The sequence below is a fragment of the Muntiacus reevesi genome, chromosome 20 (assembly GCF_963930625.1).
Source record: "Muntiacus reevesi chromosome 20, mMunRee1.1, whole genome shotgun sequence".
Lineage (NCBI taxonomy): Eukaryota > Metazoa > Chordata > Mammalia > Artiodactyla > Cervidae > Muntiacus > Muntiacus reevesi.
Window position 1 is genome coordinate 31990854 of NC_089268.1, and position 27992 is coordinate 32018845.

The 27992-nt window shown below is 50.6% G+C and overlaps 15 non-coding genes and 2 pseudogenes across 15 annotated transcripts; 8 read left to right on the plus strand and 9 right to left on the minus strand.

The window, feature by feature from the left end:
• The first annotated feature begins 333 nt into the window (after positions 1–333).
• On the plus strand, positions 334–406 carry TRNAR-ACG (transfer RNA arginine (anticodon ACG)). Its single transcript has one exon. It is a non-coding gene; the product is annotated as a tRNA-Arg (tRNA).
• A 658-nt stretch (positions 407–1064) lies between these two features.
• On the plus strand, positions 1065–1769 carry LOC136151117 (cell division cycle-associated protein 4-like; annotated as a pseudogene).
• Positions 1770–2201: 432 nt separating this feature from the next.
• TRNAI-AAU (transfer RNA isoleucine (anticodon AAU)) lies at positions 2202–2275 on the minus strand. The gene has a single exon. It is a non-coding gene; the product is annotated as a tRNA-Ile (tRNA).
• Positions 2276–3396: 1121 nt separating this feature from the next.
• On the plus strand, positions 3397–3469 carry TRNAV-CAC (transfer RNA valine (anticodon CAC)). Its single transcript has one exon. It is a non-coding gene; the product is annotated as a tRNA-Val (tRNA).
• Positions 3470–4300: 831 nt separating this feature from the next.
• Positions 4301–4374, plus strand: TRNAI-AAU (transfer RNA isoleucine (anticodon AAU)). The gene has a single exon. It is a non-coding gene; the product is annotated as a tRNA-Ile (tRNA).
• Positions 4375–7792: 3418 nt separating this feature from the next.
• Positions 7793–7864, plus strand: TRNAM-CAU (transfer RNA methionine (anticodon CAU)). Its single transcript has one exon. It is a non-coding gene; the product is annotated as a tRNA-Met (tRNA).
• A 520-nt stretch (positions 7865–8384) lies between these two features.
• Positions 8385–8466, plus strand: TRNAS-GCU (transfer RNA serine (anticodon GCU)). Its single transcript has one exon. It is a non-coding gene; the product is annotated as a tRNA-Ser (tRNA).
• Positions 8467–8991: 525 nt separating this feature from the next.
• On the plus strand, positions 8992–9073 carry TRNAS-GCU (transfer RNA serine (anticodon GCU)). Its single transcript has one exon. It is a non-coding gene; the product is annotated as a tRNA-Ser (tRNA).
• Positions 9074–11273: 2200 nt separating this feature from the next.
• TRNAS-GCU (transfer RNA serine (anticodon GCU)) lies at positions 11274–11355 on the minus strand. The gene has a single exon. It is a non-coding gene; the product is annotated as a tRNA-Ser (tRNA).
• A 525-nt stretch (positions 11356–11880) lies between these two features.
• On the minus strand, positions 11881–11962 carry TRNAS-GCU (transfer RNA serine (anticodon GCU)). The gene has a single exon. It is a non-coding gene; the product is annotated as a tRNA-Ser (tRNA).
• Positions 11963–12482: 520 nt separating this feature from the next.
• TRNAM-CAU (transfer RNA methionine (anticodon CAU)) lies at positions 12483–12554 on the minus strand. Its single transcript has one exon. It is a non-coding gene; the product is annotated as a tRNA-Met (tRNA).
• A 3429-nt stretch (positions 12555–15983) lies between these two features.
• Positions 15984–16057, minus strand: TRNAI-AAU (transfer RNA isoleucine (anticodon AAU)). The gene has a single exon. It is a non-coding gene; the product is annotated as a tRNA-Ile (tRNA).
• An 831-nt stretch (positions 16058–16888) lies between these two features.
• TRNAV-CAC (transfer RNA valine (anticodon CAC)) lies at positions 16889–16961 on the minus strand. The gene has a single exon. It is a non-coding gene; the product is annotated as a tRNA-Val (tRNA).
• A 1120-nt stretch (positions 16962–18081) lies between these two features.
• On the plus strand, positions 18082–18155 carry TRNAI-AAU (transfer RNA isoleucine (anticodon AAU)). The gene has a single exon. It is a non-coding gene; the product is annotated as a tRNA-Ile (tRNA).
• A 1630-nt stretch (positions 18156–19785) lies between these two features.
• Positions 19786–20487, minus strand: LOC136151116 (cell division cycle-associated protein 4-like; annotated as a pseudogene).
• A 658-nt stretch (positions 20488–21145) lies between these two features.
• On the minus strand, positions 21146–21218 carry TRNAR-ACG (transfer RNA arginine (anticodon ACG)). Its single transcript has one exon. It is a non-coding gene; the product is annotated as a tRNA-Arg (tRNA).
• Positions 21219–27527: 6309 nt separating this feature from the next.
• On the minus strand, positions 27528–27600 carry TRNAV-UAC (transfer RNA valine (anticodon UAC)). The gene has a single exon. It is a non-coding gene; the product is annotated as a tRNA-Val (tRNA).
• Between the last annotated feature and the right edge of the window lie 392 nt (positions 27601–27992).

A 27992-nucleotide genomic window follows, 5' to 3' on the forward strand; every position in this document is an offset into this window, starting at 1 on the left:
CATCATCAGGGCCCCAAAGAAGTGTAGAATAGATGAGGGAGGTGGAAGCATGGCAGATTAACAGAGAGCAGAAATTAACCAGGAGCACTCAGGGCAGAAAACTTGCTTTCAAGGAGTGACTTCTTTCTATCATGTATGGAATGTTCTAAGGGTTAGATTTGCTTGTAATGCACAACGTAGACCTGGAAGACAATGTTGCAGTACATACACTAACCCTAAATGAAGTGAATGGGTGCCAGTCGTCAGTTTCAGGGCTATTTCTATCTTCATAGCAAAGTCAGCGACTTCGGAGGCCTCGCTGAAAGGGACATGCTTAAGCTCTCCTGTCGCACGGGGCCAGTGGCGCAATGGATAACGCGTCTGACTACGGATCAGAAGATTCTAGGTTCGACTCCTGGCTGGCTCGAAACCTTTTTGACAACTCATCTTCCTACACTTGAACCACACCCAAACTCTTCAAACATTGGCGGCTCACAAGCGCTACGAGAACCTCGCTCAACCTTGCTTCTTGTTACCCCGTGGGGCCATCCTGCCTCTTGTGGGTGTCCGAAGGACCCTTCAAAGGCGATCACTGGAACATCCACAATCAAGTATTTTCTGATTTCCGTCTCCCACAGCAAATGCGGAGAAAGGACCACATAGGGACACCTGTACTGAGTTTGCATATCAAAGAGGCTTTAAGAAAAAAGAAGAGGAGGACGAGGAACAAGAAAGAGAAAGAAAGTAAGAAGGGCTCAGTCAATCTAACTCTTGGCGACCCCATGGACTGTAAGCCTACCAGGCTCCTCCATCCATGAGATTTTCCAGGCAGGAACCCTGAAGTGGGTTTCCATTTCCTTCTCCAGGAGATCTTCCTGACCCAGGGATGAACCTGTGTCTGCCACATCGTAGGCAGACGCTTTACTGTCTGAGTCGCCAGGGAACCTCAAAGATAATGGTGACCTCCTTCAAAAGGTCCCATGCATGTACTGCTACACCCAGTGCCCCCAACCCTGCAGCAGGCCACCACCGACCCACGCCTCTGCTGGAGACTCCCGGACACTCCCAGGCAAGCCTGGGGCAAGATGTTCGCCCGCGGGCTGAAGAGGAAGTGCTCGGAGGAGGAGGAGGAGGAGGAGGAGGCGCCCGCCGACCCCCTGCAGCGCCAGTCGCTCCTGGACAAGTCACTGGTCAAGTTGCAGCTGTGCCACATGCTGGCGGAGCCCAACCTGTGCCGCTCGGTCCTCATCGCCGACACGCTCAGGCAGATCCAGGAGGAAGATGACCCAGGACGGGAGCTGGCGCCTGCCCCGGGCCGCGTGACCGCCTGGTGTCCACGGAGATTCTGTGCCGCTCGGCTCGGGCGGGGCCGCCCCCGGCCCCCGACCCCGCAGACCTGGCCTCTGCGCTTCATGCGGTCCCTGGCAGCACAGGCTCCCGGAGTTGTGCCAGGAGGCCCCTGGGACAGGGCCGGCCCCGGAGAGAGCCGCGGGGGCTTCCCCAGGTCTCTCGATCAGGTGTTTGAGACGCTGGAGAACCACGGCCCTGGCGCCGTGGAGGAGCTGTTTTCCGACGTGGACGCCTCCTCCTGCGACCCGGACGAGGTGCTGACGGGCATGATGGGCGGCGCCAAGTCGGGCCCGGAGGGGCTGGAGTCCTTCGCCTCCGCGGCCGCCCCACCCCCTGGCGCTGGCTGCAAGGCGGACCTGGGCGAGCTGGACCGCGTGGTGGACACGATCCTGGTGGAGACCTGAGCGGCGGCGGCGCGGTGCGTCTGTGAGACTCACGGAAACAGCCGACGTGCGAGGTTGTGGGTGCCGGGGGCCCACCTCTCTGCTCCGGAGAGCCCCCGGAGCAGCGTCCGGCGGCCCGGCCCTCCCAGGGCCGGCGGCTTTCCCGCGGGCGGTCGTGCCGCCCTGGGCCCTGACCGGTGCCCTGAGACAGCCCCACCAGAGGATGCCAGCCGCATCCTGCCTCATAACAATTAAGTTTTATATGTTTGAGGCAATATTTTGTCTTAAGATACAAAGACAAGGGTGGTGCGCACCGGATATCGGAGCTGGCCCTGCACCCTGACTTCCAGAAGAGTGCTGGACAGTAGGACAGTTCCAAAAGGGAGGAGAAACACGGTGGTGTTATGGTTTTTGTTTTCTTAATAAGTTACATGCAAGTCCAGGGTTCAAAGAGGTAACACGTTGATGGGTAAGGAGCAAAAGTCCCCTTGGCCCGTACGGGGATCGAACCCGCGACCTTGGCGTTATTAGCACCACGCTCTAACCAGCTGAGCTAACCGGCCACAGCAATTCCCCTACTACAACTTAAGACCTCTACTTGCCGTGGTGACGCGTCTTTTTCGTGGTCCTCAGAGAGCTGTTCCGCGCGGAACCCAACAAACACCTGCTGTGACCCCTGCATACAAAGCCAAACTCGGACAGCAGCCCTTTGGACCAAAGGGCGCCAAGCGAGGGAGCGGGAGACGAGCCTCACGTCCACTCCTTCTTGGTCTGTCAGTTAGCGGTGTTTGCTGTTGTTTGTCTGTTTGTCTCTCTGTTTGTTTTAAGCGGAAGACCAGCGAATCTGGGACTGATCACCGATTCTTGACATTTCAGGATTCAAGATGTTTCCGGTTTGCCATTCTCTGCCCAGGTAGTCCATGGCTCGGAGATTCGTTAGCTCAGCTTGCCCCGGAGAAACAAACTGACTCTGGATGTTCCTGATGATATCTACCACAGCGGTGTTAGTGCCTTGAGGATGTTAACGACCACAGCAATTCTAGTCTGACTCTGGTTGATTAGTGCTCAACCGGCGCAGAATTGAGGTCAGAGGGGACAAGTAAGGACTGCCTGGCAGACCAGTGGGCATTTGCCCCTCTCGGCCCCTCGGTTTCCATCAGCCAAACGCTGCCCGTCACAGAATGGGCAGCTGCTAGAGTTCGAGGGCGCCGAATCTCGCTTACTTTTCCACCAGGTTCATTGAATCAACTTCAATCATTGCAATCCTTTGATGGCACTCGAGAGATGGCGGTCACAGAACTTCCCAAGGTCACACGAGACAAAATCGAGCAGTTTCCCGACGTCTACTGTACTCGGACGCTGCCTAAAACGTCTGCTCTGCCTCTGGCAAGGAATTCTTCGCTTAGAGGTAGTATATTTGCTTAGTGTGACTCATTGACTGTAGCATTGTTGGTCGTGATAGGAGGGCGCACTCACGTCGATCATTTCCTGAAAGAGAAAACCGATTCGGTGTGGCCGGCTTGGGCTAGCCGGGAGTCTCCTTTGTGACCCCGTGGACTGCAGCCTACCAGGCTCCTCCCTCCACGCGTTTCTCCAGGCAGGAATACTGCAGTGGGTTGCCGTTTCCTTCTCCATTGGACACCATTGGAGGGCGGCAGAAAATGACGAGGAGGGGAGAAAGCAAGTTTCCGTAGTGTAGTGGTTATCACGTTCGCCTCACACGCGAAAGGTCCCCGGTTCGAAACCGGGCGGAAACAGGAAAAAAGCTTTGGGGTTTGTATTTTGAACCGTTCTCAGCAAACTTCCAGGAGAAGGCAACGGCACCGCACTCCAGTACTCTTGCCTGGACAATCCATGGACGGAGGAGTCTGGTAGGCTGCAGTCCGTGAGGTCGCTAAGAGTCGGACACGACTGAGCGACTTCACTTTCACTTTTCACTTTCGTGCGCTGGAGAGGGAAATGGTAACCCACTCCAGTGTTCTTGCCTGGAGGATCCCAGGGACGGGGGAGCCTGGTGGGCTGCCGTCTATGGGGTCGCACAGAGTCGGACACGACTGAAGCGACTTAGCAGCAGCAGCAGCAGCAGCAGCAGGAAACTTCCGAGAAACTCGGTAGAGGAGGAGGCTTCCGAACTCCCACCGAGCCTCACCCGTAAACCTGGGGCAACTACCGACGATCCGACCCATCGGACTCGTCTTCAGGCACCGTATTCCATCTCGTACGGCAGAGCCGGCACTCAGCCCACCTTAAGGCGCTTTCTGCGAGCCTTTTACACAAACAGCAAATTCTTCCATGGATTCCCCGGGCCGTAGGCCGCAGCTGCCTCCGAAAACCTTCAGTTTCCTCGTTCACGTCAAGGAATACGACCGAAAACCAATTGTGCCTTCTTTTCCTTTGGTTTTCTTCTCCGAGAAAGCGTCTCAGCGTCTCATTCTTTTGACTAAGGACGGAAGGCAACGACAATGACGAAACTCTCTTAAGAGAAGCAACAGTAAGGGTCAGTTGGAACTTGACGTTTTGGAGGGGGAGGCGGGGCGGAAGGGGCGTTAAGAGGAAAGGAAGGAGAGAGGGGAATTTGCACGGACAGAGGCCGGTTAGCTCAGTTGGTTAGAGCGTGGTGCTAATAACGCCAAGGTCGCGGGTTCGATCCCCGTACGGGCCACTGTTCTCTTTGGTCACCTCCTCCGGGAGGCTGCCAACTGTTTTCCGAGGCAACGTACCTCTTGACCTACACGGTCCCGAGGGTAACTGCGTAGAGTCCCCTTGTGGTTGTGGCTGTTCCGTCGGGACGCCAGGCTCATCAGTCCTCCACCGTCTCCTGGAGGATGCTGGCTAACCACGTCGTCGTCCTCTGCCGACGCCTTCTCCTTTTGCCTTCAGTCTTTTCCAGTGAGGTGGCTTTTCGCATCGGGTGGCCAAAGTGTTGGAGCTTCAGCTTCAGCCACAGTCCTTCCAATGAATACTCGGGGCGGGGGTTGGGGGGGTTTCCTTTAGGATTGAGTGCTTTGATCTCCTTGCAGTCCAAAGAACTCTCAAGTCTTCTCCAGCGTGAATTCTTTCGCGCTCAGCCTTCTTTATGGTCCAGCTCTCACATCCGTCCATGACTACGGGAGAACCCAGAGCTTTGACTTTGTCTACAAAGTTACGTCTCCGCTTTGTAATACGCCGTCTAGGTTGGTCATAGCTTTTCTTCCAAGGAGCAAGCGTCTTTTAATCTCGTGGCTGCGGTCACCGTCCGCATTGATTTTGGAGTTTTCCCCTTCCGTTTGCCATGAAATGATGGGACCGGATGCCATGATCTTAGTTTTCTGAATGTTGAGGTTTAAGCCCGCTTTTTCACTCTCCTCTTTCACCCTCATCAAGAGGCTCTTCAGTTCCTCTTCACCTTCTGCCATCAGAGTGCTATCATCTGCCTATCTGAGGTTGTTGACAGCTCCCCTGGCAATCTTGATTCCAGCTTGTGATTCATCCAGCCCGGCATTTCACATGACGTACCCTGCATAGAAGTTTAATAAGCATACAATATACATATTGTATACCATATTGTATGCCAATATACATACAGCTTTGCCCTATGCCTTTCCCAATTTTGAACCAGTCCCTTGTTCCACATCCAGTTCTAACTGTTGCTTTTTGACCCACAGACGGGTTTCCCAGGAGACAGGTAAGGAGACAGTTAGAGTCCTCCAACGTGTTCCAAATCCACCACCCTCACATACCTTTTACCCACTCGTTATCCAGTTTAGCTCTCCACTTACCACAAGCCCAACATTTTTCCAGGCAGGCAAGGTTCTCTTTCCTCTGGGACCAATGGATGAGGACAGAGAGCCGGGCAGGGTCAGATGGTGGCCTAACCCGAACACTTTGGTGGGAGGTGGGGGCGGGGGCAGTGGAAAAGATTCCTGGCAACCTTTTGTCAAAAGCTACTGGATTTTAAATTGTCTTTCCAAAGTAGTTGCTCAATCAACACCCTTTCTCAAATCCTCAAGAGATACAAAGTAAGGAGGCATTCTGAAAAGGTTGTTCTTTCCATGTCTCTGAAGACCCTTTAAGATGAACTGACAGTCAAGATTGTTGTCAGTTTATCTTAAAGGGTCTTCAGAGACATGGAAAGAGACTGCCCAAGGTGGTGGATTGATTCAGAATACTTCCTCTCCCTACATGTCTGCAGCACTTTGTCCTCTTCGAACAAGAAACACAAGACCACAAGACTGACCTTTTTTTTTTTTTTTTTGAGGCCAGGAATGAAATCTGGACTCCTGTCATCAGTTGACAGCCGTGCATCTCCCATGATTGCTTCTGACTTCAAAGGACAATTCAGTATCATGGTCACTTCTCTGATCACTGTGGGGATTCTTTCCCCAGCCTTGTGTAGTTTCCCTACCTGTGTGCGCTGACCAGTGTTAAGGTCCATGTGGAGAGCTTCCTGGAGTTTCCTCTTCTCCCGGCTCTCCCCTTTCCGGTGCTCTGTCCTGCCGTCTCCAGCTGTCTTGGTCTCCTGGACTTTATCCGCCCCGACACTTCAACTCAGAGAATTCACCAGCCTCTGCCTGCACTGGGGCCTGGAAACTCTCTCAAGGCAGTAAAAACGGGTGCAATCCGAGATCTCACGTCAGTTCCCAGCAAAATCGCTCATTCATTTCTTTTCTGTCCGGGATTTACCATCCTTCTTTGCCTGATGTTTGGTGTCTGGAAGAGTGTTTCCGATCTGTTTTGCCAGGTTCTGGTTCTTTGAGGCAGGAGGATGCGTCCGATCCTTGTGATTTTGTCTTGGCTGGAAACAGGCCTTTCCACTCTTTGGAGGAGGAAGAGGGGGAAGCTGAGGCCTCTTTGGTTTGTGGGTTTGTGCTCTGGGGTTGCAGGCTGCAGGGGAGCAGAGAGGGGCAGGTTGGTTCGTGCAGCGGCCTGTCCCAGGGGCAGTTGGCATCGCCCTTCTGAGAAACATGGGGCCTCCTGCTACTTGTGGCAAGCAGCGTGTGCAGCTCCAGGGTGCAGCTGGGTCAACCTATGTGAAGGGTTCAGGCTACAGGCCCCAGCGCCGGTCACATGGTCTTCTCCGGTGTACCAGTGTGAGTGTGTCAGTGTGTGTGTGTGTGTGTGTGTGTGTGTGTGTGCCAGGGCTGGTTGTGGGAGAGGAGGGCTCTGCAGGGAGAGCAGGACCTGAGTCCAGGAGTGCCGAGGGGCTGACGTCACCAAAACGGGCATTCTGATCTCTGGCAGGCCCGCAAGCTGAAGGTGGGAGCCTTCTGATGAGGGAGCCTTCTGATGCCCTTGGAAGATGGGCGATCTGCACACTCTTTCCTCGTCACCGCCTGGCTGTCACCCGCCGGGCATCGGAACACATACCTGCTGCACCGGTGCCTCCCCCCGAGTCAATTCTGGTCGTCCTCCTTGGTGGCCGGGTGATGATTGCCACTTGGCAGAGCCTCACCTCAGAGGCTGGGACTGGATGAACCAACCAGTGGGACCCGCCCAGCACCTGAGTCCACCGGAGCCACCGCTCTCAGTCCCTTGGTGCCTCTAGTCCCCGCCCCCCACCCCCAAGTTCTCCTTTCCTTTAGGTTATTACATCTCCGTGGGACCCTTCCCCCAACACTTTATTAAAGGATATTTTAAAATGTAAAGAGCTTACGTGTAAATTGAGCTGGATGAACTTAACCGAGGTATACTACTCCCACGTGACCACCGCCCAGCTCCAGGCTCAGGACATGCCAATTAGTCCAGAAAATCGCCTTATGCCCCCTCGCCAGTCAATATTGCCTCCTGCAAGCTCATAGCTGTCTGATTTCTAGCGCCAGGTAAAGTGCCTGCTCTTGAATTTCGCGGAAGGTGAGTCATATAGCATATCCTATGGTAAGACTTTTTTTTCTTTTTTTGTTTCTTTCTTGCCTAGGACAATAGTTCTGAAAGTGATTTGAGTCTTTACACGTACAATAAGTCGTAGAAGTTTGATCTTCTTATTGCTGGGAGGTTTATTCTTCCGATTTTATAAGCAAACCAAAATTTATCTGTACAAGGAAATGGTACGTTGCTCACGGTACTCGTGGTAGGGAAAGAGCAGCCTAGCTAGGCCGCCTGTCAGCAGAGTGGCGCAGCGGGAGCGTGCTGGGCCCATAACCCAGAGGTCGATGGATCGAAACCATCCTCTGCTAGGCTTTCTTTTCGTGACTTCCATCCAGTTCGTTTCTCGAGCATCACAGGCACAACACAGTTCATCAGCTTACAGATGCACCTTTCTCCCTTCACCACTTCCGGAACCTTCCTAGTTCCTAATCATTATAAAGCAGCAAGCGTTTTCCTTTCTCGTCCTTTTTCTTCTCTTTTCTTTTTCTTTTGTCCTGGGCGGGGGCCCTGGGGCCGGGGTGGGGGGAGGGGGTGAGGGTGTAGTAGCAAAACCGGCCCTGCTCACTCATTTCCAAGAGAGGCAAACCTCTGGTCCTTCTTACTTCGGAATAGTTGACAAGTTTACCGTCCATTTCCAATGGATCAGCACTACTTCTTCCAGGGAATAAAGTACACACTTGACTCCAGTTAAGGTTAGGTTTCATATCTTCTTTACACTCGAAAGGAAAAACTTTTGTTTGTTTGTTTTCTTGATTTCTGCCTGAGGACTGGTCCGCGAGTCTCCTACGGTCTGTCCCTTGTCTTTTTATGACTATACACGCGCTGTGCGACGAGGTGGCCGAGTGGTTAAGGCGATGGACTGCTAATCCATTGTGCTCTGCACGCGTGGGTTCGAATCCCATCCTCGTCGTCCGGTTGGGTTTATGGCCTTCTGTCGTGGCTCAGCTGGTAAAGAAACCACCACCCGCGATGTGGGAGACTTGGATTCGTTCCTTGTGTGAGGGAGATATTCATGCCTTACTTTTCACTCCTATAGTTCTAGTTAACGCGAATGTTTTGTACATCCTTCTTGAAGGCAATACACATTGCTATTACTTATGAAGATTCCAATCGCATGGACTTTGTGGGAAAAGCAGAAGGAAAGGAGTTAAGTTCAAAAACGCAGGAGAATCAGATTACAGAAAATAGAGAAAAACTTCACCGTGACTGTGAGGCAATGTGAATACTGAAGAAGAATGAGAATTAAAGCTGGAAACACAGCAGGTTAAAAGACTATCAAAGCGTTCCCAAGGAAGGACGAAAGAACCCGTTCTTTGTGTAAATTCTCTGAAAAAGCCTGCAGTTTGAAGAATGGTACTGGGCACAAACGTGGAACTATAAGGCTTTCCAAACAGTAATATTTTTTTAAAGTTTTCAGAAGTTACGTTTCCTGTGAGACGAGGTGGCCGAGTGGTTAAGGCGATGGACTGCTAATCCATTGTGCTCTGCACGCGTGGGTTCGAATCCCATCCTCGTCGGTCCTCTGGTGGAGGGGAAGTGCAAATTTTGCTCCGTATCTTCACAAAAGAACTGTATACAACTTTTCTACCTCACCTCATTCTGCCTCTGACTTTCTTTGTTCTTGCAGTTTCATTTTCAACCCGGATACTCCAGTATTCACTCTGTGTTGATTTTCTCTATTTTCTGTAATCTCATTCCTCACTGGTGACACTCTAGTTTCTAACCTCTGCCCTCGTTTCACATCTTTTCATTCTCCATTCATTCTAGATCTTAGCTTAGTTCTCTTCCATGCCTGACTGAGTGCTATTGCTCTCTATTCTTAGGGCATGATATATGGTTTATATCTATCATGTTGTGGCACAAATTGCAGAGTCAAGGGATCCAAAGTTTTGGTCAGAACCCAGCTAGTCCCTCCTCTGAACAATTTAAAGGGTCAGTTCAGCACAGTTCAGTTGCTCAGTCCAGTCTGATTGTTTGGGACCCCATGGACTGCAGCATGCCAGTCCTCCCTGTCCATCACCAACTCCCAGAGTCAGTGATGTCCACTGAGTCAGTGATACCATCTAACCATCTCATCTTCTGTCATCCGCTTCTCCTTCCGCCTTCAATCTTTCCCAGCATCAGGGTCTTTTCCAATGAGTCAGTTATTCACATCAAGTGGGCAAAGTATTGGAGTTTCAGCTTCAGCATAAGTCCTTCCAATGACTATTCAGGATTGATTTCCTTTAGGATGGACTGGTTGGATCTCCTTGCAGTCCAAGGGACACTCAAGAGTCTTCTCTGACACCACAGTTCAAAAGCATCAATTCTTCCACACTCAGCTTTCTTTATAGTCCAACTCTCACATCCATACATGACTACTGGAAAAAACACAGCTTTGACTACACAGACCTTTTTGGCAAACTAATGTCTCTGTTTTTTAATACGCTGTCTAGGTTGGTCATACCTTTTCTTCCAAGGAGCAAACTTCTTTTAATTTCATGGCTGCAGTCACCATCTGCAGTGATTTTGAACCCCACCCCCACCCCCAATAAAGGTCTCACTGTTTCTACTGTTTTCCCATCTATTTCCATTAAGTGATGGGACCACGTGCCATGATCTTAGTTTTCTGCATGTTGAGGTTTAAGCCAACTTTTTCACTCTCTTCTTTCACCTCCATCAAGAGGTTCTTTAGTTATTCTTTGCTTTCTGCCATAAGGGTGGTGTCATCTGCATGTCTGAGGTTATTGATATTTCCCCCGGCAATCTTGATTCAAGCTTGTGCTTCATCCAGCCCGGGATTTCTCATGATGTACTCTGCATATAAGTTAAATAAGCAGAGCGACAATATACAGCCTTGCCTTACTCCTTTCCCGATTTGGAACCACTCTGTTTTTCTTTGTCCAGTTCTAACTGTTGCTTCTTGACCTGCAAACAAATTTCTCAAGAGGCAGGTCAGGTGGTCTGGTATTCTCACCTCTTGAAGAATTTCCCACAGTTTGTTGTGATCCACACAGGGTAACCAGGCAAAATAAGTTGAAGTATGTTAGTTTAGTGGGCTTCCAAATAAGAACATCTTCAAAGCAATAAGTACAGGAGAGCAGGTCCCTCTACACCTCACCTCACCCTCCCACTCCCCCCACTTCCCTCACCATCCTCCCAGTCCCAACTGTATCACATTTTTCCCCCCATTTGGTTTTTTTTAAAGTTTTCTCATTATTTATGGTGCTTGCTGTTTTGAGGATTTTTATTTTCTTGTCACAATGTAAGGACTCATTAAACAGTACTGTACAAAAAAAAAGAAAGAAAAACTTTCCTAAGATTTTTGTGTGTTTTCCTCCCTGAATTTGCCATCTGAATTCTGATTCAGAAACCTTTTTATTTTACCATATTCATTTCATTTTCTCCTGCCTTTCAAACTTAATTCCTTTGCTTGTTTTTCCCATAAAGTGCATGTGACTGGTGTCTTTATAATAGCAACATGCATTGCTTTCAACATGGATTTACAAAACATTCAAGCTAACTTGATCTAAATTTAGTAACTCATGTAGAAGTGAAAGTTGCTCAGATATGTCCCACTCTTTGTGACCCGGTGGACTATAATTCATGGAATTCTCCAGGCCAAAATACTGGAGTGGATATCTTCCCCATACAGGAAGGGAATCCAAGTCTCCCACAATGCGGGTGGTGGTTTCTTCACCAGCTGAGCCACAACAGAAGGACATAAACCCAACCGGACGACGAGGATGGGATTCGAACCCACGCGTGCAGAGCACAATGGATTAGCAGTCCATCGCCTTAACCACTCGGCCACCTCGTCTCACAGGAAACGTAACTTCTGAAAACTTTAAAAAAATATTACTGTTTGGAAAGCCTTATAGTTCCACGTTTGTGCCCAGTACCATTCTTCAAACTGCAGGCTTTTTCAGAGAATTTACACAAAGAACGGGTTCTTTCGTCCTTCCTTGGGAACGCTTTGATAGTCTTTTAACCTGCTGTGTTTCCAGCTTTAATTCTCATTCTTCTTCAGTATTCACATTGCCTCACAGTCACGGTGAAGTTTTTCTCTATTTTCTGTAATCTGATTCTCCTGCGTTTTTGAACTTAACTCCTTTCCTTCTGCTTTTCCCACAAAGTCCATGCGATTGGAATCTTCATAAGTAATAGCAATGTGTATTGCCTTCAAGAAGGATGTACAAAACATTCGCGTTAACTAGAACTATAGGAGTGAAAAGTAAGGCATGAATATCTCCCTCACACAAGGAACGAATCCAAGTCTCCCACATCGCGGGTGGTGGTTTCTTTACCAGCTGAGCCACGACAGAAGGCCATAAACCCAACCGGACGACGAGGATGGGATTCGAACCCACGCGTGCAGAGCACAATGGATTAGCAGTCCATCGCCTTAACCACTCGGCCACCTCGTCGCACAGCGCGTGTATAGTCATAAAAAGACAAGGGACAGACCGTAGGAGACTCGCGGACCAGTCCTCAGGCAGAAATCAAGAAAACAAACAAACAAAAGTTTTTCCTTTCGAGTGTAAAGAAGATATGAAACCTAACCTTAACTGGAGTCAAGTGTGTACTTTATTCCCTGGAAGAAGTAGTGCTGATCCATTGGAAATGGACGGTAAACTTGTCAACTATTCCGAAGTAAGAAGGACCAGAGGTTTGCCTCTCTTGGAAATGAGTGAGCAGGGCCGGTTTTGCTACTACACCCTCACCCCCTCCCCCCACCCCGGCCCCAGGGCCCCCGCCCAGGACAAAAGAAAAAGAAAAGAGAAGAAAAAGGACGAGAAAGGAAAACGCTTGCTGCTTTATAATGATTAGGAACTAGGAAGGTTCCGGAAGTGGTGAAGGGAGAAAGGTGCATCTGTAAGCTGATGAACTGTGTTGTGCCTGTGATGCTCGAGAAACGAACTGGATGGAAGTCACGAAAAGAAAGCCTAGCAGAGGATGGTTTCGATCCATCGACCTCTGGGTTATGGGCCCAGCACGCTCCCGCTGCGCCACTCTGCTGACAGGCGGCCTAGCTAGGCTGCTCTTTCCCTACCACGAGTACCGTGAGCAACGTACCATTTCCTTGTACAGATAAATTTTGGTTTGCTTATAAAATCGGAAGAATAAACCTCCCAGCAATAAGAAGATCAAACTTCTACGACTTATTGTACGTGTAAAGACTCAAATCACTTTCAGAACTATTGTCCTAGGCAAGAAAGAAACAAAAAAAGAAAAAAAAGTCTTACCATAGGATATGCTATATGACTCACCTTCCGCGAAATTCAAGAGCAGGCACTTTACCTGGCGCTAGAAATCAGACAGCTATGAGCTTGCAGGAGGCAATATTGACTGGCGAGGGGGCATAAGGCGATTTTCTGGACTAATTGGCATGTCCTGAGCCTGGAGCTGGGCGGTGGTCACGTGGGAGTAGTATACCTCGGTTAAGTTCATCCAGCTCAATTTACACGTAAGCTCTTTACATTTTAAAATATCCTTTAATAAAGTGTTGGGGGAAGGGTCCCACGGAGATGTAATAACCTAAAGGAAAGGAGAACTTGGGGGTGGGGGGCGGGGACTAGAGGCACCAAGGGACTGAGAGCGGTGGCTCCGGTGGACTCAGGTGCTGGGCGGGTCCCACTGGTTGGTTCATCCAGTCCCAGCCTCTGAGGTGAGGCTCTGCCAAGTGGCAATCATCACCCGGCCACCAAGGAGGACGACCAGAATTGACTCGGGGGGAGGCACCGGTGCAGCAGGTATGTGTTCCGATGCCCGGCGGGTGACAGCCAGGCGGTGACGAGGAAAGAGTGTGCAGATCGCCCATCTTCCAAGGGCATCAGAAGGCTCCCTCATCAGAAGGCTCCCACCTTCAGCTTGCGGGCCTGCCAGAGATCAGAATGCCCGTTTTGGTGACGTCAGCCCCTCGGCACTCCTGGACTCAGGTCCTGCTCTCCCTGCAGAGCCCTCCTCTCCCACAACCAGCCCTGGCACACACACACACACACACACACACACACACACTGACACACTCACACTGGTACACCGGAGAAGACCATGTGACCGGCGCTGGGGCCTGTAGCCTGAACCCTTCACATAGGTTGACCCAGCTGCACCCTGGAGCTGCACACGCTGCTTGCCACAAGTAGCAGGAGGCCCCATGTTTCTCAGAAGGGCGATGCCAACTGCCCCTGGGACAGGCCGCTGCACGAACCAACCTGCCCCTCTCTGCTCCCCTGCAGCCTGCAACCCCAGAGCACAAACCCACAAACCAAAGAGGCCTCAGCTTCCCCCTCTTCCTCCTCCAAAGAGTGGAAAGGCCTGTTTCCAGCCAAGACAAAATCACAAGGATCGGACGCATCCTCCTGCCTCAAAGAACCAGAACCTGGCAAAACAGATCGGAAACACTCTTCCAGACACCAAACATCAGGCAAAGAAGGATGGTAAATCCCGGACAGAAAAGAAATGAATGAGCGATTTTGCTGGGAACTGACGTGAGATCTCGGATTGCACCCGTTTTTACTGCCTTGAGAGAGTTTCCAGGCCCCAGTGCAGGCAGAGGCTGGTGAATTCTCTGAGTTGAAGTGTCGGGGCGGATAAAGTCCAGGAGACCAAGACAGCTGGAGACGGCAGGACAGAGCACCGGAAAGGGGAGAGCCGGGAGAAGAGGAAACTCCAGGAAGCTCTCCACATGGACCTTAACACTGGTCAGCGCACACAGGTAGGGAAACTACACAAGGCTGGGGAAAGAATCCCCACAGTGATCAGAGAAGTGACCATGATACTGAATTGTCCTTTGAAGTCAGAAGCAATCATGGGAGATGCACGGCTGTCAACTGATGACAGGAGTCCAGATTTCATTCCTGGCCTCAAAAAAAAAAAAAAAAAAAAAAAAAAAAGTCAGTCTTGTGGTCTTGTGTTTCTTGTTCGAAGAGGACAAAGTGCTGCCAGACATGTAGGGAGAGGAAGTATTCTGAATCAATCCACCACCTTGGGCAGTCTCTTTCCATGTCTCTGAAGACCCTTTAAGATAAACTGACAACAATCTTGACTGTCAGTTCATCTTAAAGGGTCTTCAGAGACATGGAAAGAACAACCTTTTCAGAATGCCTCCTTACTTTGTATCTCTTGAGGATTTGAGAAAGGGTGTTGATTGAGCAACTACTTTGGAAAGACAATTTAAAATCCAGTAGCTTTTGACAAAAGGTTGCCAGGAATCTTTTCCACTGCCCCCGCCCCCACCTCCCACCAAATTGTTCGGGTTAGGCCACCATCTGACCCTGCCCGGCTCTCTGTCCTCATCCATTGGTCCCAGAGGAAAGAGAACCCTGCCTGCCTGGAAAAATGTTGGGCTTGTGGTAAGTGGAGAGCTAAACTGGATAACGAGTGGGTAAAAGGTATGTGAGGGTGGTGGATTTGGAACACGTTGGAGGACTCTAACTGTCTCCTTACCTGTCTCCTGGGAAACCCGTCTGTGGGTCAAAAAGCAACACTTAGAACTGGATGTGGAACAAGGGACTGGTTCAAAATTGGGAAAGGCATAGGGCAAAGCTGTATGTATATTGGCATACAATATGGTATACAATATGTACATTGTATGCTTATTAAACTTCTATGCAGGGTACGTCATGTGAAATGCCGGGCTGGATGAATCACAAGCTGGAATCAAGATTGCCAGGGGAGCTGTCAACAACCTCAGATAGGCAGATGATAGCACTCTGATGGCAGAAGGTGAAGAGGAACTGAAGAGCCTCTTGATGAGGGTGAAAGAGGAGAGTGAAAAAGCGGGCTTAAACCTCAACATTCAGAAAACTAAGATCATGGCATCCGGTCCCATCATTTCATGGCAAACGGAAGGGGAAAACTCCAAAATCAATGCGGACGGTGACCGCAGCCACGAGATTAAAAGACGCTTGCTCCTTGGAAGAAAAGCTATGACCAACCTAGACGGCGTATTACAAAGCGGAGACGTAACTTTGTAGACAAAGTCAAAGCTCTGGGTTCTCCCGTAGTCATGGACGGATGTGAGAGCTGGACCATAAAGAAGGCTGAGCGCGAAAGAATTCACGCTGGAGAAGACTTGAGAGTTCTTTGGACTGCAAGGAGATCAAAGCACTCAATCCTAAAGGAAACCCCCCCACCCCCCGCCCCGAGTATTCATTGGAAGGACTGTCGCTGAAGCTGAAGCCTCAACACTTTGGCCACCCGATGCGAAAAGCCACCTCACTGGAAAAGACTGAAGGCAAAAGGAGAAGGCGTCGGCAGAGGACGACGACGTGGTTAGCCAGCATCCTCCAGGAGACAGTGGAGGACTGATGAGCCTGGCGTCCCGACGGAACAGCCACAACCACAAGGGGACTCTACGCGGTTACCCTCGGGACCGTGTAGGTCAAGAGGTACGTTGCCTCGGAAAACAGTTGGCAGCCTCCCGGAGGAGGTGACCAAAGAGAACAGTGGCCCGTACGGGGATCGAACCCGCGACCTTGGCGTTATTAGCACCACGCTCTAACCAACTGAGCTAACCGGCCTCTGTCCGTGCAAATCCCCCTCTCTCCTTCGTTTCCTCTTAACGCCTCTTCCGCCCCGCCTCCCCCTCCAAAATGTCAAGTTCCAACTGACCCTTACTGTTGCTTCTCTTAAGAGAGTTTCGTCATTGTCGTTGCCTTCCGTCCTTAGTCAAAAGAATGAGACGCTGAGACGCTTTCTCGGAGAAGAAAACCAAAGGAAAAGAAGGCACAATTGGTTTTCGGTCGTATTCCTTGACGTGAACGAGGAAACTGAAGGTTTTCGGAGGCAGCTGCGGCCTACGGCCCGGGGAATCCATGGAAGAATTTGCTGTCTGTGTAAAAGGTTCGCAGAAAGCGCCTTAAGGTGGGCTGAGTGCCGGCTCTGCCGTACGAGATGGAATACGGTGCCTGAAGACGAGTCCGATGGGTCGGATCGTCGGTAGTTGCCCCAGGTTTACGGGTGAGGCTCGGTGGGAGTTCGGAAGCCTCCTCCTCTACCGAGTTTCTCGGAAGTTTCCTGCTGCTGCTGCTGCTGCTGCTGCTAAGTCGCTTCAGTCGTGTCCGACTCTGTGCGACCCCATAGACGGCAGCCCACCAGGCTCCCCGGTCCCTGGGATCCTCCAGGCAAGAACACTGGAGTGGGTTACCATTTCCCTCTCCAGCGCACGAAAGTGAAAAGTGAAAGTGAAGTCGCTCAGTCGTGTCCGACGCTTAGCGACCTCATGGACTGCAGCCTACCAGACTCCTCCGTCCATGGATTGTCCAGGCAAGAGTACTGGAGTGCGGTGCCATTGCCTTCTCCTGGAAGTTTGCTGAGAACGGTTCAAAATACAAACCCCAAAGCTTTTTTCCTGTTTCCGCCCGGTTTCGAACCGGGGACCTTTCGCGTGTGAGGCGAACGTGATAACCACTACACTACGGAAACTTGCTTTCTCCCCTCCTAGTCATTTTCTGCCGCCCTCCAATGGTGTCCAATGGAGAAGGAAACGGAACCCACTGCAGTATTCCTGCCTGGAGAAACGCGTGGAGGGAGGAGCCTGGTAGGCTGCAGTCCACGGGGTCACAAAGGAGACTCCCGGCTAGCCCAAGCCGGCCACACCGAATCGGTTTTCTCTTTCAGGAAATGATCGACGTGAGTGCGCCCTCCTATCACGACCAACAATGCTACAGTCAATGAGTCACACTAAGCAAATATACTACCTCTAAGCGAAGAATTCCTTGCCAGAGGCAGAGCAGACGTTTTAGGCAGCGTCCGAGTACAGTAGACGTCGGGAAACTGCTCGATTTTGTCTTGTGTGACCTTAGGAAGTTCTGTGACCGCCATCTCTCGAGTGCCAGAAAAGGATTGCAATGATTGAAGTTGATTCAATGAACCTGGTAGAAAAGTAAGCGAGATTCGGTGCCCTCGAACTCTAGCAGCTGCCCATTCTGTGACGGGCAGCGTTTGGCTGATGGAAACCGAGGGGCCGAGAGGGGCAAATGCCCACTGGTCTGCCAGGCAGTCCTTACTTGTCCCCTCTGACCTCAATTCTGCGCCGGTTGAGCACAAATCAACCAGAGTCAGACTAGAATTGCTGTGGTCGGTAACATCCTCAAGGCACTAACACCGCTGTGGTAGATATCATCAGGAACATCCAGAGTCAGTTTGTTTCTCCGGGGCAAGCTGAGCTAACGAATCTCCGAGCCATGGACTACCTGGGCAGAGAATGGCAAACCGGAAACATCTTGAATCCTGAAATGTCAAGAATCGGTGATCAGTCCCAGATTCGTTGGTCTTCCGCTTAAAACAAACAGAGAGACAAACAGACAAACAACAGCAAACACCGCTAACTGACAGACCAAGAAGGAGGGGACGTGAGGCTCGTCTCCCGCTCCCTCGCTTGGCGCCCTTTGGTCCAAAGGGCTGCTGTCCGAGTTTGGCTTTGTATGCAGGGGTCACAGCAGGTGTTTGTTGGGTTCCGCGCGGAACAGCTCTCTGAGGACCACGAAAAAGACGCGTCACCACGGCAAGTAGAGGTCTTAAGTTGTAGTAGGGGGATTGCTGTGGCCGGTTAGCTCAGCTGGTTAGAGCGTGGTGCTAATAACGCCAAGGTCGCGGGTTCGATCCCCGTACGGGCCACGGGGACTTTTGCTCCTTACCAATCAACGTGTTACCTGTTTGAACCCTGGACTTGCATGTAACTTATTAAGAAAACAAAAACCATAACACCAGCGTGTTTCTCCTCCCTTTTGGAACTGTCCTACCAGCACTCTTCTGGAAGTCAGGGTGCAGGGCCAGCTCCGATATCCGGTGCGCACCACTCTGGGCTTTCTTGGATTTAACATTTCCTCAGTCAAAGCCACTCTTCTTTCTATTCGCAAGGGGGGAGGGGGGTGGTGAAGGGTAACCCAGTGGGAATAAGGTGTGGAGAAACCCTCCGAGCCTTTTCCCTTCTTACTTTCTTTCCTTTTTTTTTTCCCCCCCGTTAGGTAACTTTTTAATAAAATGAGGTGTAATCGCTGATACTAAGCAAACAAGTCTTCTTGGGTAAGGGCTGGAGGAGGAAGAAAAAGCACGAGAAGTGGGAAACGTGGGGTGGAGTGGGGAGTGAGAAGACTCACTTGTAAACCAGTGATAAAGATCTAAACGCTGTGGGCGGTCTGGGTGCCCGGGGCACAGGACACACAGCCCAGCCCACCGTCAACGACCCTCAAGACGGAGGAGCCACGGTAATGACGTGTCCAGACTCCTTCAGTTCTAGACTTAAGTTCAAACTTAAGATTCTGTCCCAGCACCGGTTTAAAGGAGCATATGCGAACACCCTCCAACGCAGTGGTGCACAGACGCCCTCCCCAAACACGGCGGCTCGCAGAAGCCTCTGCGTGCGTGGGCCCAGTGCGTGGGGGTCCAGCAGCCGGCCAGGCAGCGGTGCTGGAGGGCAGCAACTGTGGGAGGAAGCTTGGCTGTGCTGGGAAACCTGTGCAGGAGGGGTCCCTAGACGCAGACCCTCGGAGGCACCACCCGAGACCTCGGGTACAAGTGGTCTCCAGGCAGAGCGCACCTGACTTTCAGCCCCGAAGACACTTACACATAAACAGGCATAAATAAATCCCTTCAGAACCCACACCGCAGTCCAACAGACTCGTGGTCACGCGGCAGATCTGGTGAATAAGCCCTCAGAACCCACACGGCAGTCCAACAGACACATGGTTATGCAGCAGATCTGGTAAAGGCATCACGTGCAAGGCCTCTGACCCTGACCTCGCTCGGACCGCAGCAGGGCCTACGGGCAAGCCTCACACCCAAGGCCAGAGTGGAAATCACCACGCGGGGACACTGCAGACTCAAGGCAGTGATGGCTCGTTGTGAAAAGAACCGTGTTCTTTAAACCTTAAAAAAATGAAACACACCGACTGCAACTGTTTAGGCTGTAAGTTTCTAATGTAGCAGCAGACCATGTTTATAGAAAAAATATACTGTTAAGAAAACAGCTAAAAAAATCTAGTGATCAAAGAATAAAAAGTTAAAAAAATGCATCTTAAGACAAAATATTGCCTCAAACATATAAAACTTAATTGTTATGAGGCAGGATGCGGCTGGCATCCTCTGGTGGGGCTGTCTCAGGGCACCGGTCAGGGCCCAGGGCGGCACGACCGCCCGCGGGAAAGCCGCCGGCCCTGGGAGGGCCGGGCCGCCGGACGCTGCTCCGGGGGCTCTCCCGATCAGAGAGGTGGGCCCCCGGCACCCACAACCTCGCACGTCGGCTGTTTCCGTGAGTCTCACAGACGCACCGCGCCGCCGCCGCTCAGGTCTCCACCAGGATCGTCTCCACCACGCGGTCCAGCTCGCCCAGGTCCGCCTTGCAGCCAGCGCCAGGGGGTGGGGCGGCCGCGGAGGCGAAGGACTCCAGCCCCTCCGGGCCCGACTTGGCGCCGCCCACCATGCCCGTCAGCACCTCGTCCAGGTCGCAGGAGGAGGCGTCCACGTCGGAAAACAGCTCCTCCACGGCGCCAGGGCCGTGGTTCTCCAGCGTCTCAAACACCTGATCGAGAGACCTGGGGAAGCCCCCGCGGCTCTCTCCGGGGCCGGCCCTGTCCCAGGGGCCTCCTGGCACAACTCCGGGAGCCTGTGCTGCCAGGGACCGCATGAAGCGCAGAGGCCAGGTCTGCGGGGTCGGGGGCCGGGGGCGGCCCCGCCCGAGCCGAGCGGCACAGAATCTCCGTGGACACCAGGCGGTCACGCGGCCCGGGGCAGGCGCCAGCTCCCGTCCTGGGTCATCTTCCTCCTGGATCTGCCTGAGCGTGTCGGCGATGAGGACCGAGCGGCACAGGTTGGGCTCCGCCAGCATGTGGCACAGCTGCAGCTTGACCAGTGACTTGTCCAGGAGCGACTGGCGCTGCAGGGGGTCGGCGGGCGCCTCCTCCTCCTCCTCCTCCTCCGAGCACTTCCTCTTCAGCCCGCGGGCGAACATCTTGCCCCAGGCTTGCCTGGGAGTGTCCGGGAGTCTCCAGCAGAGGCGTGGGTCGGTGGTGGCCTGCTGCAGGGTTGGGGGCACTGGGTGTAGCAGTACATGCATGGGACCTTTTGAAGGAGGTCACCATTATCTTTGAGGTTCCCTGGCGACTCAGACAGTAAAGCGTCTGCCTACGATGTGGCAGACACAGGTTCATCCCTGGGTCAGGAAGATCTCCTGGAGAAGGAAATGGAAACTCACTTCAGGGTTCCTGCCTGGAAAATCTCATGGATGGAGGAGCCTGGTAGGCTTACAGTCCATGGGGTCGCCAAGAGTTAGATTGACTGAGCCCTTCTTACTTTCTTTCTCTTTCTTGTTCCTCGTCCTCCTCTTCTTTTTTCTTAAAGCCTCTTTGATATGCAAACTCAGTACAGGTGTCCCTATGTGGTCCTTTCTCCGCAAGTGCTGTGGGAGACGGAAACCAGAAAATGCTTGATTGTGGATGTTCCAGTGATCGCCTTTGAAGGGTCCTTCGGACTCCCACAAGATGTAGGATAGCCCCACGGGGTAACAAGAAGCAAGGTTGAGTGAGCTTTTCGTAGCGCTTGTGAGCCGCCAAAGCCTGAAGAGTTTGGGTGTGGTTCAAGTGTAGGAAGATGAGTTGTCAAAAAGGTTTCGAGCCAGCCAGGAGTCGAACCTAGAATCTTCTGATCCGTAGTCAGACGCGTTATCCATTGCGCCACTGGCCCCTTGTGACAGGAGGGCTTATGCATATCTCTTTCAGCGAGGCCTCCGAAGTCGCTGGTTCTACTATGAAGATGGAAATAACCCTGAAACTGATGACTCGCACCCATTCACTTCATTTAGGGTTAGTGTATGTACTACAACGTTGTCTTCCAGGTCTACACTGTGCATTACAAGCAAATCTAACCCTTAGAACATTCCATACATGATAGAAAGAAGTCACTCCTTGAAAGCAAGTTTTCTGCCGTGAGTGCTCCTGGTTAATTTCTGCTCTCTGTTAATCTGCCGTGCTTCCACCTCCCTCATCTATTCTACACTTCTTTGGGGCCCTGATGATGTGTCTGCGGATGGTTACTGACTGCCCAGTATTCTCTTTAACTAAGTGTTAGACAATAAAGTACATCTTTTTGGTTTGGAAGTGCATTTGGCCATAAGAATCACATTCTTCTCTTAGCGTTAAAAGAGTAATTAATACTCCCTAGGAGGGAGAATCATGGCCAAATTCCATGATAAATCATGCATCGGATAAAAGCATGCAGAAGTCAATGGTAAAGGCAAAAAGAGGCAAGAAGGCAGGAAAGGTATACTCAAAGGTGCAGAAATCACATTAGGCAGAGACTGCTGGGATTCAGACATGTTTGAACACCACATAAAATTGAAACAGACAGACATGCTCTCTTTAGACCCCGTGGTTATATGCTGCTTTTCGTTTTCAAGTTGGGCATAAGGAACACCTCTAAATATACAAGGGCCTTGAGAGAAGGATTTGGGGCGTTGAGAGAGACAGGGCACAGTAATGCTCTTGATGGCACACACTTGGAATCCAGAGTGCAACGCTCTCTCAGCCCAGCATTGCCATCTTTTGCCTAACTGGCCTTTGCAATAAAAGACAGGTGTACAGAAGCTGACAGAAATGTGAAGATTTATGCAGAAAGCTTTGGGAAAGTTTGATCTGAAGGAGTGATGATGGAGGGCAAGTTTCGAGGTTGAGGAGATAGTAACAAGGGACAGAGGTGAAACAAATAGCATATTCACAAATCTCTGGGAAATAAGAGGACAGGGTGGTGGGCAGAGAGGGGGGCAGTGAAGTGTGAAATGAAGCTGGAGACATAGGAGAGGCCATGGAGAGGATTTCAGGGCATAAGCTTTAGGGTCATGTCATGAAACAGGTCTCAGATGTTCAGGTGGTAGGCGACCCTTTCAGAAACACCGCTTTCTGCCTTTCATCCATTTGTCCTCTCAATGTTCACAGAATCTGAGATCTAGTCTCATCTAATCTGAGTAAAACTCAGCTAAAGTTCCCCCAAATAGCGGAGAAAACTCCCAGGCATTCAAACCATGCAGCCCCCTTTAGCCCACAGTGGGCAACAGCCGTGGTCCCCGTTGACAGCCCGGCCAACCTGCCCGACTCCCTCAGTTGGAATTTCAGGGATCTGCCACCCCCAAGTACTGAGCTGCACCGGCGCAGAGGCAATGGGAGTTCAGACATGGAGGTATCACTTCCCTGAACGCGGGAGCCCCCGTTTTGCAGTCTGTACTCAGGTGTCAAGGGAAATAATCAACAAGCAGTCTATACCGGGAACAGAAGAAAAAGTGTGAATCAAGTCAAACCAAGGACGATAGCCCTGTGTGAGTGTCTCTCGCTAATTCTGAAGACCAGCTCCGGAGAAACACGGTGTTCAGCAGTTTTATACCTTGTCTACTTGTATAGATTGATTATATGTATTTATTTAGGTTGACTATAGTTTTTGCAGCCGAAGGTGGAGAAGCTCTATACAGTCGGCAAACACAAGATTGGGAGCTGACTGTGGCTCAGATCATGAACTCCTTATTGCACTATTCAGACTTAAATTGAAGAAAGTAAGGAAACTCATTAGGCCATTCAGGTATGACCTCAATCATATCCCTTATGATTATACAATGGAAGTGACAAATAGATTCAAGGGATTAGAATCTGATCGACAGAGTGCCTGAAGAACTAGAGGTTCTTGACAAGGTTCAATGTCAAGAATGGAGGTTCGTGACATTGGACGGGAGGCAGTGATCGAGACCATCCCCAAGAAAAAGAAATGCACAAAGGCAGAATGGTTGTCTGAGGAGGCTTTACAAATAGTTGAAGAAAGAAGAGAACTGAAAGACAAAGGAGAAAAGGAAAGATATACCGACTTGAATCCAGAGCTCCAAAGAATAGCAAGGAGAGATAAGAAACCCTTCCTCAGTGATCAATGCAAAGAAATAGAAGAAAACAATAGAATGGGAAAGACTAGAGATCGCATCAAGAAAATTAGAGATACCAAGAGAACATTTCATGCAAAGATGGGCACAATAAAGGACAGAAATGGTATGGACCTAACATAAACAGAAGATATTAAGAAGAGGTGGCAAGAATGCACAGAAGAACTATACAAAAGACATCTTCATGAGCCAGATAACCACAATGGTGTGATCACTCACCTAGAACCAGACATCCTGGAATGGGAAGTCAGGTGGGGCTGAGGAAGCATCACTATGAACAAAGCTAGCGGAGGTGATGGAATTCCAACTGAGCTATTTCAAATCCTAAAAGATGATGATGTGAAAGTGCTGCACCCAATAGGCCAGCAATTGTGGAAATCTCAGCTGAGGCCCCAGGACTGGACAAGGTAGTTTTCATTCCAGTCCCAAAGAAAGGCAATGCCAAAGAACATTCAAACTACCGCACAGTTGCATTCATCTCACACGCTAGCAACATAATGCTCAATATTCTCCAAGCTAGGCTTCAACAGGATGTGAACTTTGAACTTCCAGATGTTCAAGCTGGATTTAGAAAAGGCAGAGGAACCAGAGGTCAAATTGTCAATATCTGTTGGGTCATCGAAAAAGCAAGAGAATTCGAGGAAAACATCTACTTCTGCTTTATTGACTACGCCAAAGCCTTGGACTGTGTGGATCACAAGAAACTGTGGAAAATTCTTCAAGAGATGGGAATACCAGACCACTGGACCTGCCTCCTGAGAAACTGTATGCAGGTCAAGAGGCAACAGTTAAAACTGGACATGGAACAACAGAGTGGTTCCAAATCGGGAAAAGAATACATCAAGGCTGTGTATTGTCACCTTGCTTATTTATGGTCTATGCAGAGTACATCATGCGAAATGCTGAGCTGTATGAAGCACAAGCTGGAATCAGGACTCCCGGGGGAAACATCAATAACCTCAGATATGCAGGTGACACCACCCTTATGGCAGAAAGTGAAGAAGAACTAAAGAGCCTCTTGATGAAAGTGAAGAGGAGAGTGAAAAATTTGGCTTAAACCTCAACATTCAAAAAACTAAGATCAGGGCATCTGGTCCCATCTCTTCTTGGCAAATAGTTGGGTAACAATGAAAACAGTGAGAGGGGACTCACTCTCACTGTTTTGGGGGGTCTCCAAAATCACTGCAGATGAGTTGGTGACTGCAGCCATGTAATAAAAAGATGCTTGCTCCTTGGAAGAAAAGCTATGACCAGCATAAACAGCATATTTAAAAGCAGAGACATTACTTTGCTGACAAAGGTCCGTCTAGTCAAAGCTATGATTTTTCCAGTAGTCATGTATGGATGTGAGAGGTGGACTATTAAGAAAGTTGGGCACCAATGAATTGATGCTTTGGAACTGTGGTGTTGGAGAAGACTCTTGAGAGAGAGTCCTTTGGACTCCAAGAAGTTCCAACCAGTCTATCCTAAAGGAAATCAATCCTGAACATTCATTGGAAGGACTGATGCTGAAGCTCCAATATTATGGCCACTTGATGTGCAAAACTGACTTATTGGCAAAGAACCTGATGCTGGGTACATTTGAAGGCAGGAGGCAAAGGGGATGACAGAGGATGAGGTGGTTGGATGGCATAACCGACTCGATGGACATGACTTTGGGCAAGCTCCGGGAGTTGGTGATGCACAGGGAAGCCTGGCGTGCTGCAGTTCATGGGGTGGCAAAGAGTTGGACTCGACTGAGCAAGTGAACTGAACTGATTCCTTGTTAGAAGAAAAAGCATCAAAAGTGAAATGGCACATTCCTTAAAGGTTTCAAAAAAAGGCAGATCAGCCAGTACACATCAGATCAGTCTGGCCCAGGTACCTGGGAAATACTGCTAGTGTTCACCTCTCAGGGAGAAAAGCATTTAAGCTTTACCTTTAAAACAGACTATTTTTTACCTTTCATTAGACATGAACATATGTAAGCTAGAATGACTTCCCCATACCTCAACATGTGACCATTTCTTTCAGAACCATCAAGTAGAAATACAGATTTTATTTTCTTGGGCTCCAAAATCACTGTGGATGATGACTGCAGACACAAAATTAAAAGACGCTTGCTCCTTGGAAGAAAAGCTATGAGATACCTAGACAACGCATTAAAAGGCAGAGACAGCATTTTGCCAACGAAGATCCCTCTGGTGAAAGCTATGGTTTTTCCAGTAGTCTTTTAGGGATGAGAGATTTGCACCATAAAGAGGGCTGAGCTTTGGAACTGTGGTGCTGGAGAAGCTTCTTGAGGGTCCCTTGGACTGCAAGCAGAGCAAACCAGTCAATCCTAAAGGAAATCAACCTTGAGTATTCATTGGAAGGACTGATGCTGAAGCTGAAGCTCGAATGTTTTGGTCACCTGACGTGAAGAGCCGACGCACTGGAAAAGACCCTGATGCTGGGAAAGATTGAGGGCAGGAGGAGAAAGGGCCGACAGAATGGGGCGACAGAAGATGAGATGGTTGGACGGCATCATCGACACAGCGGACATGAATTTGAGCAAACTCTGGCAGATGGTGAAGGACAGGGAAACCTGGCGTGCTGCTGCAATCCGTGGGGTCCCAAAGAGTGGGACACGACTTAGCGACTGAACAGCAGCCACAACGGAAATACCGTGTGCGGTATTTTCTGTGGTTTTTAAATTTAAAAAGTCTGTACCTAAAACACACGCGGCACCGACTCAGTATACCATTAAAGCATTTTCCCCATCCTGTCTCACTTCTGAGAAATCCCTCACACAGCCGGGCCAATCCAGAGAGCGCTGCTCATGGTCCTGACTCCGGGAATCGTTCTGGTTTCCCGGGGGCGACGCGGACCTTCTCCGCCTGCCCGTCGCGCGCTTCCTGTCGATCTCGATGCCGAGTCCCCGAACCGTCCGAGAAGAGCCGCTGCTGGCCCACATACCCTGCCTGCGAGGGCCCCCAGGCCCCCTTCCGTGTCTGTCTGTCCCACAGCCTTGTCTCGAAACACACACGCAGACAAACGCCCCTCCACTCCATTCCGATCGCAGCCGGGACCGTCTGTGCCTAAATGGAACCGTCCTTTCAACCCGGGGAAGCGACGGGTCTGCGCGACGGAAGGACAACCCGCGGCAGGATGTGACCGGTCCTCCCAGGCAAGCCTCGGTGGGTGGGTAGTTGGGTCCGGCTGCAGACGACCGCGCGCTGCCTGGGCTCCCGGAAAAGTCGGCTTCGACCGCGTGGTGGAAGGTTTTGAGCAGAGATTCGGATCCAGGCGGACTACGGAATACTTCCCTGAGGGCACTGGTGGGGATCCGCAGGCGGAGCCGGGGAATTGGGAGGAAAAGGAAAGGACAGTGAGATTAAGCGACGGTCTCCACCCGACACAAGATCTCCGTGTAGTTTCTGGGGACAGGAAACTTCCGATTCACTGCTTCCACCCCCTCCTCCATTCCTTTCCACCTTCTGCACACACAGATTTTATGTCGAAGGTTTTTGAAAATATTTCTGGTAAGGGGAGGGGGGCGGGGGGTGGGAATTGCCAGAGATGGAAGACATTTGGAAACCTGCCCCATTTTTTGGTCTGTTGGTTTTAGCTTCTTGTTTGACTGATTGCATTCTTTCACTGATTCACTTGTACTGCTGTAGGCCTACCTCAGTTGCTTGGGTCCAGTTGCTTGCATTTCAAATCATTTGCCCATAGGCTACCAGTGAAAGCGAAAACAATAAAGCTTGGTGAAGAAAATGTAGCGAAATACTTCCACGTATTTGAGATGAGCGACCCTTTGTTAGACCAGAAGGAGCACTAAGAGTTCAGGACATAATAAGCACTAAGCTATCCCCGTACCTCACAAAAACGGAACCCCTTTTTCCTCAAAATTGCACTAGGAGGGAACATTATAATCGACACATTGCAAAGCTGTTGGAGTGAGAGAAACGTCAAGAAATGTTGAAATAGAGTAAGTATTTTAAAAGGCCGTCGGTGAGAGCACGGGTGCTCTGAGGATACGTTGGAATGGGGAACCTTGGACAGGGCAACAAAATCCAAAGGCTATCTAGGAGAGAGCAAAAGCCGGAGGGTCGCGCTGTTTCCGCCCGGTTTCGAACCGGGGATCTTTCGCGTGTAAGGCGAACGTGCTAACCACTACACCACGGAAACGCCACGCCCATGGGAGGCATTACAAATCCCATAAAACAGAACAGTCGGTCCCTTGGTTGCTCCCCACTTCCCAGCCCGCCACGCCCCCAATCTAGCAATTTTGAATCTTTCTCTTGCAGAGTGTTTTCACTCGCGGTGCCTTGCTTTCCATCGTTTCAAAAACTTCTGCTAAAAGAATAATACCGAAACTCTACGGCTCATAACCAAACCGAACTCAGTGGTGGGGGTGGTTTAGTCGCTAAGTCGTGTCCGACTCTTACCCCATGGACTGTAGCCTGCCAGGCTCCTCTGTCCGTGGGATTCTCCAGGCTGGACATCTGGTGACAGCCCACTGGAGTGGGGATATTCCCGACCCAGAGATCAAAGCCGGGTCTCCCGCATTGCAGGCAGAT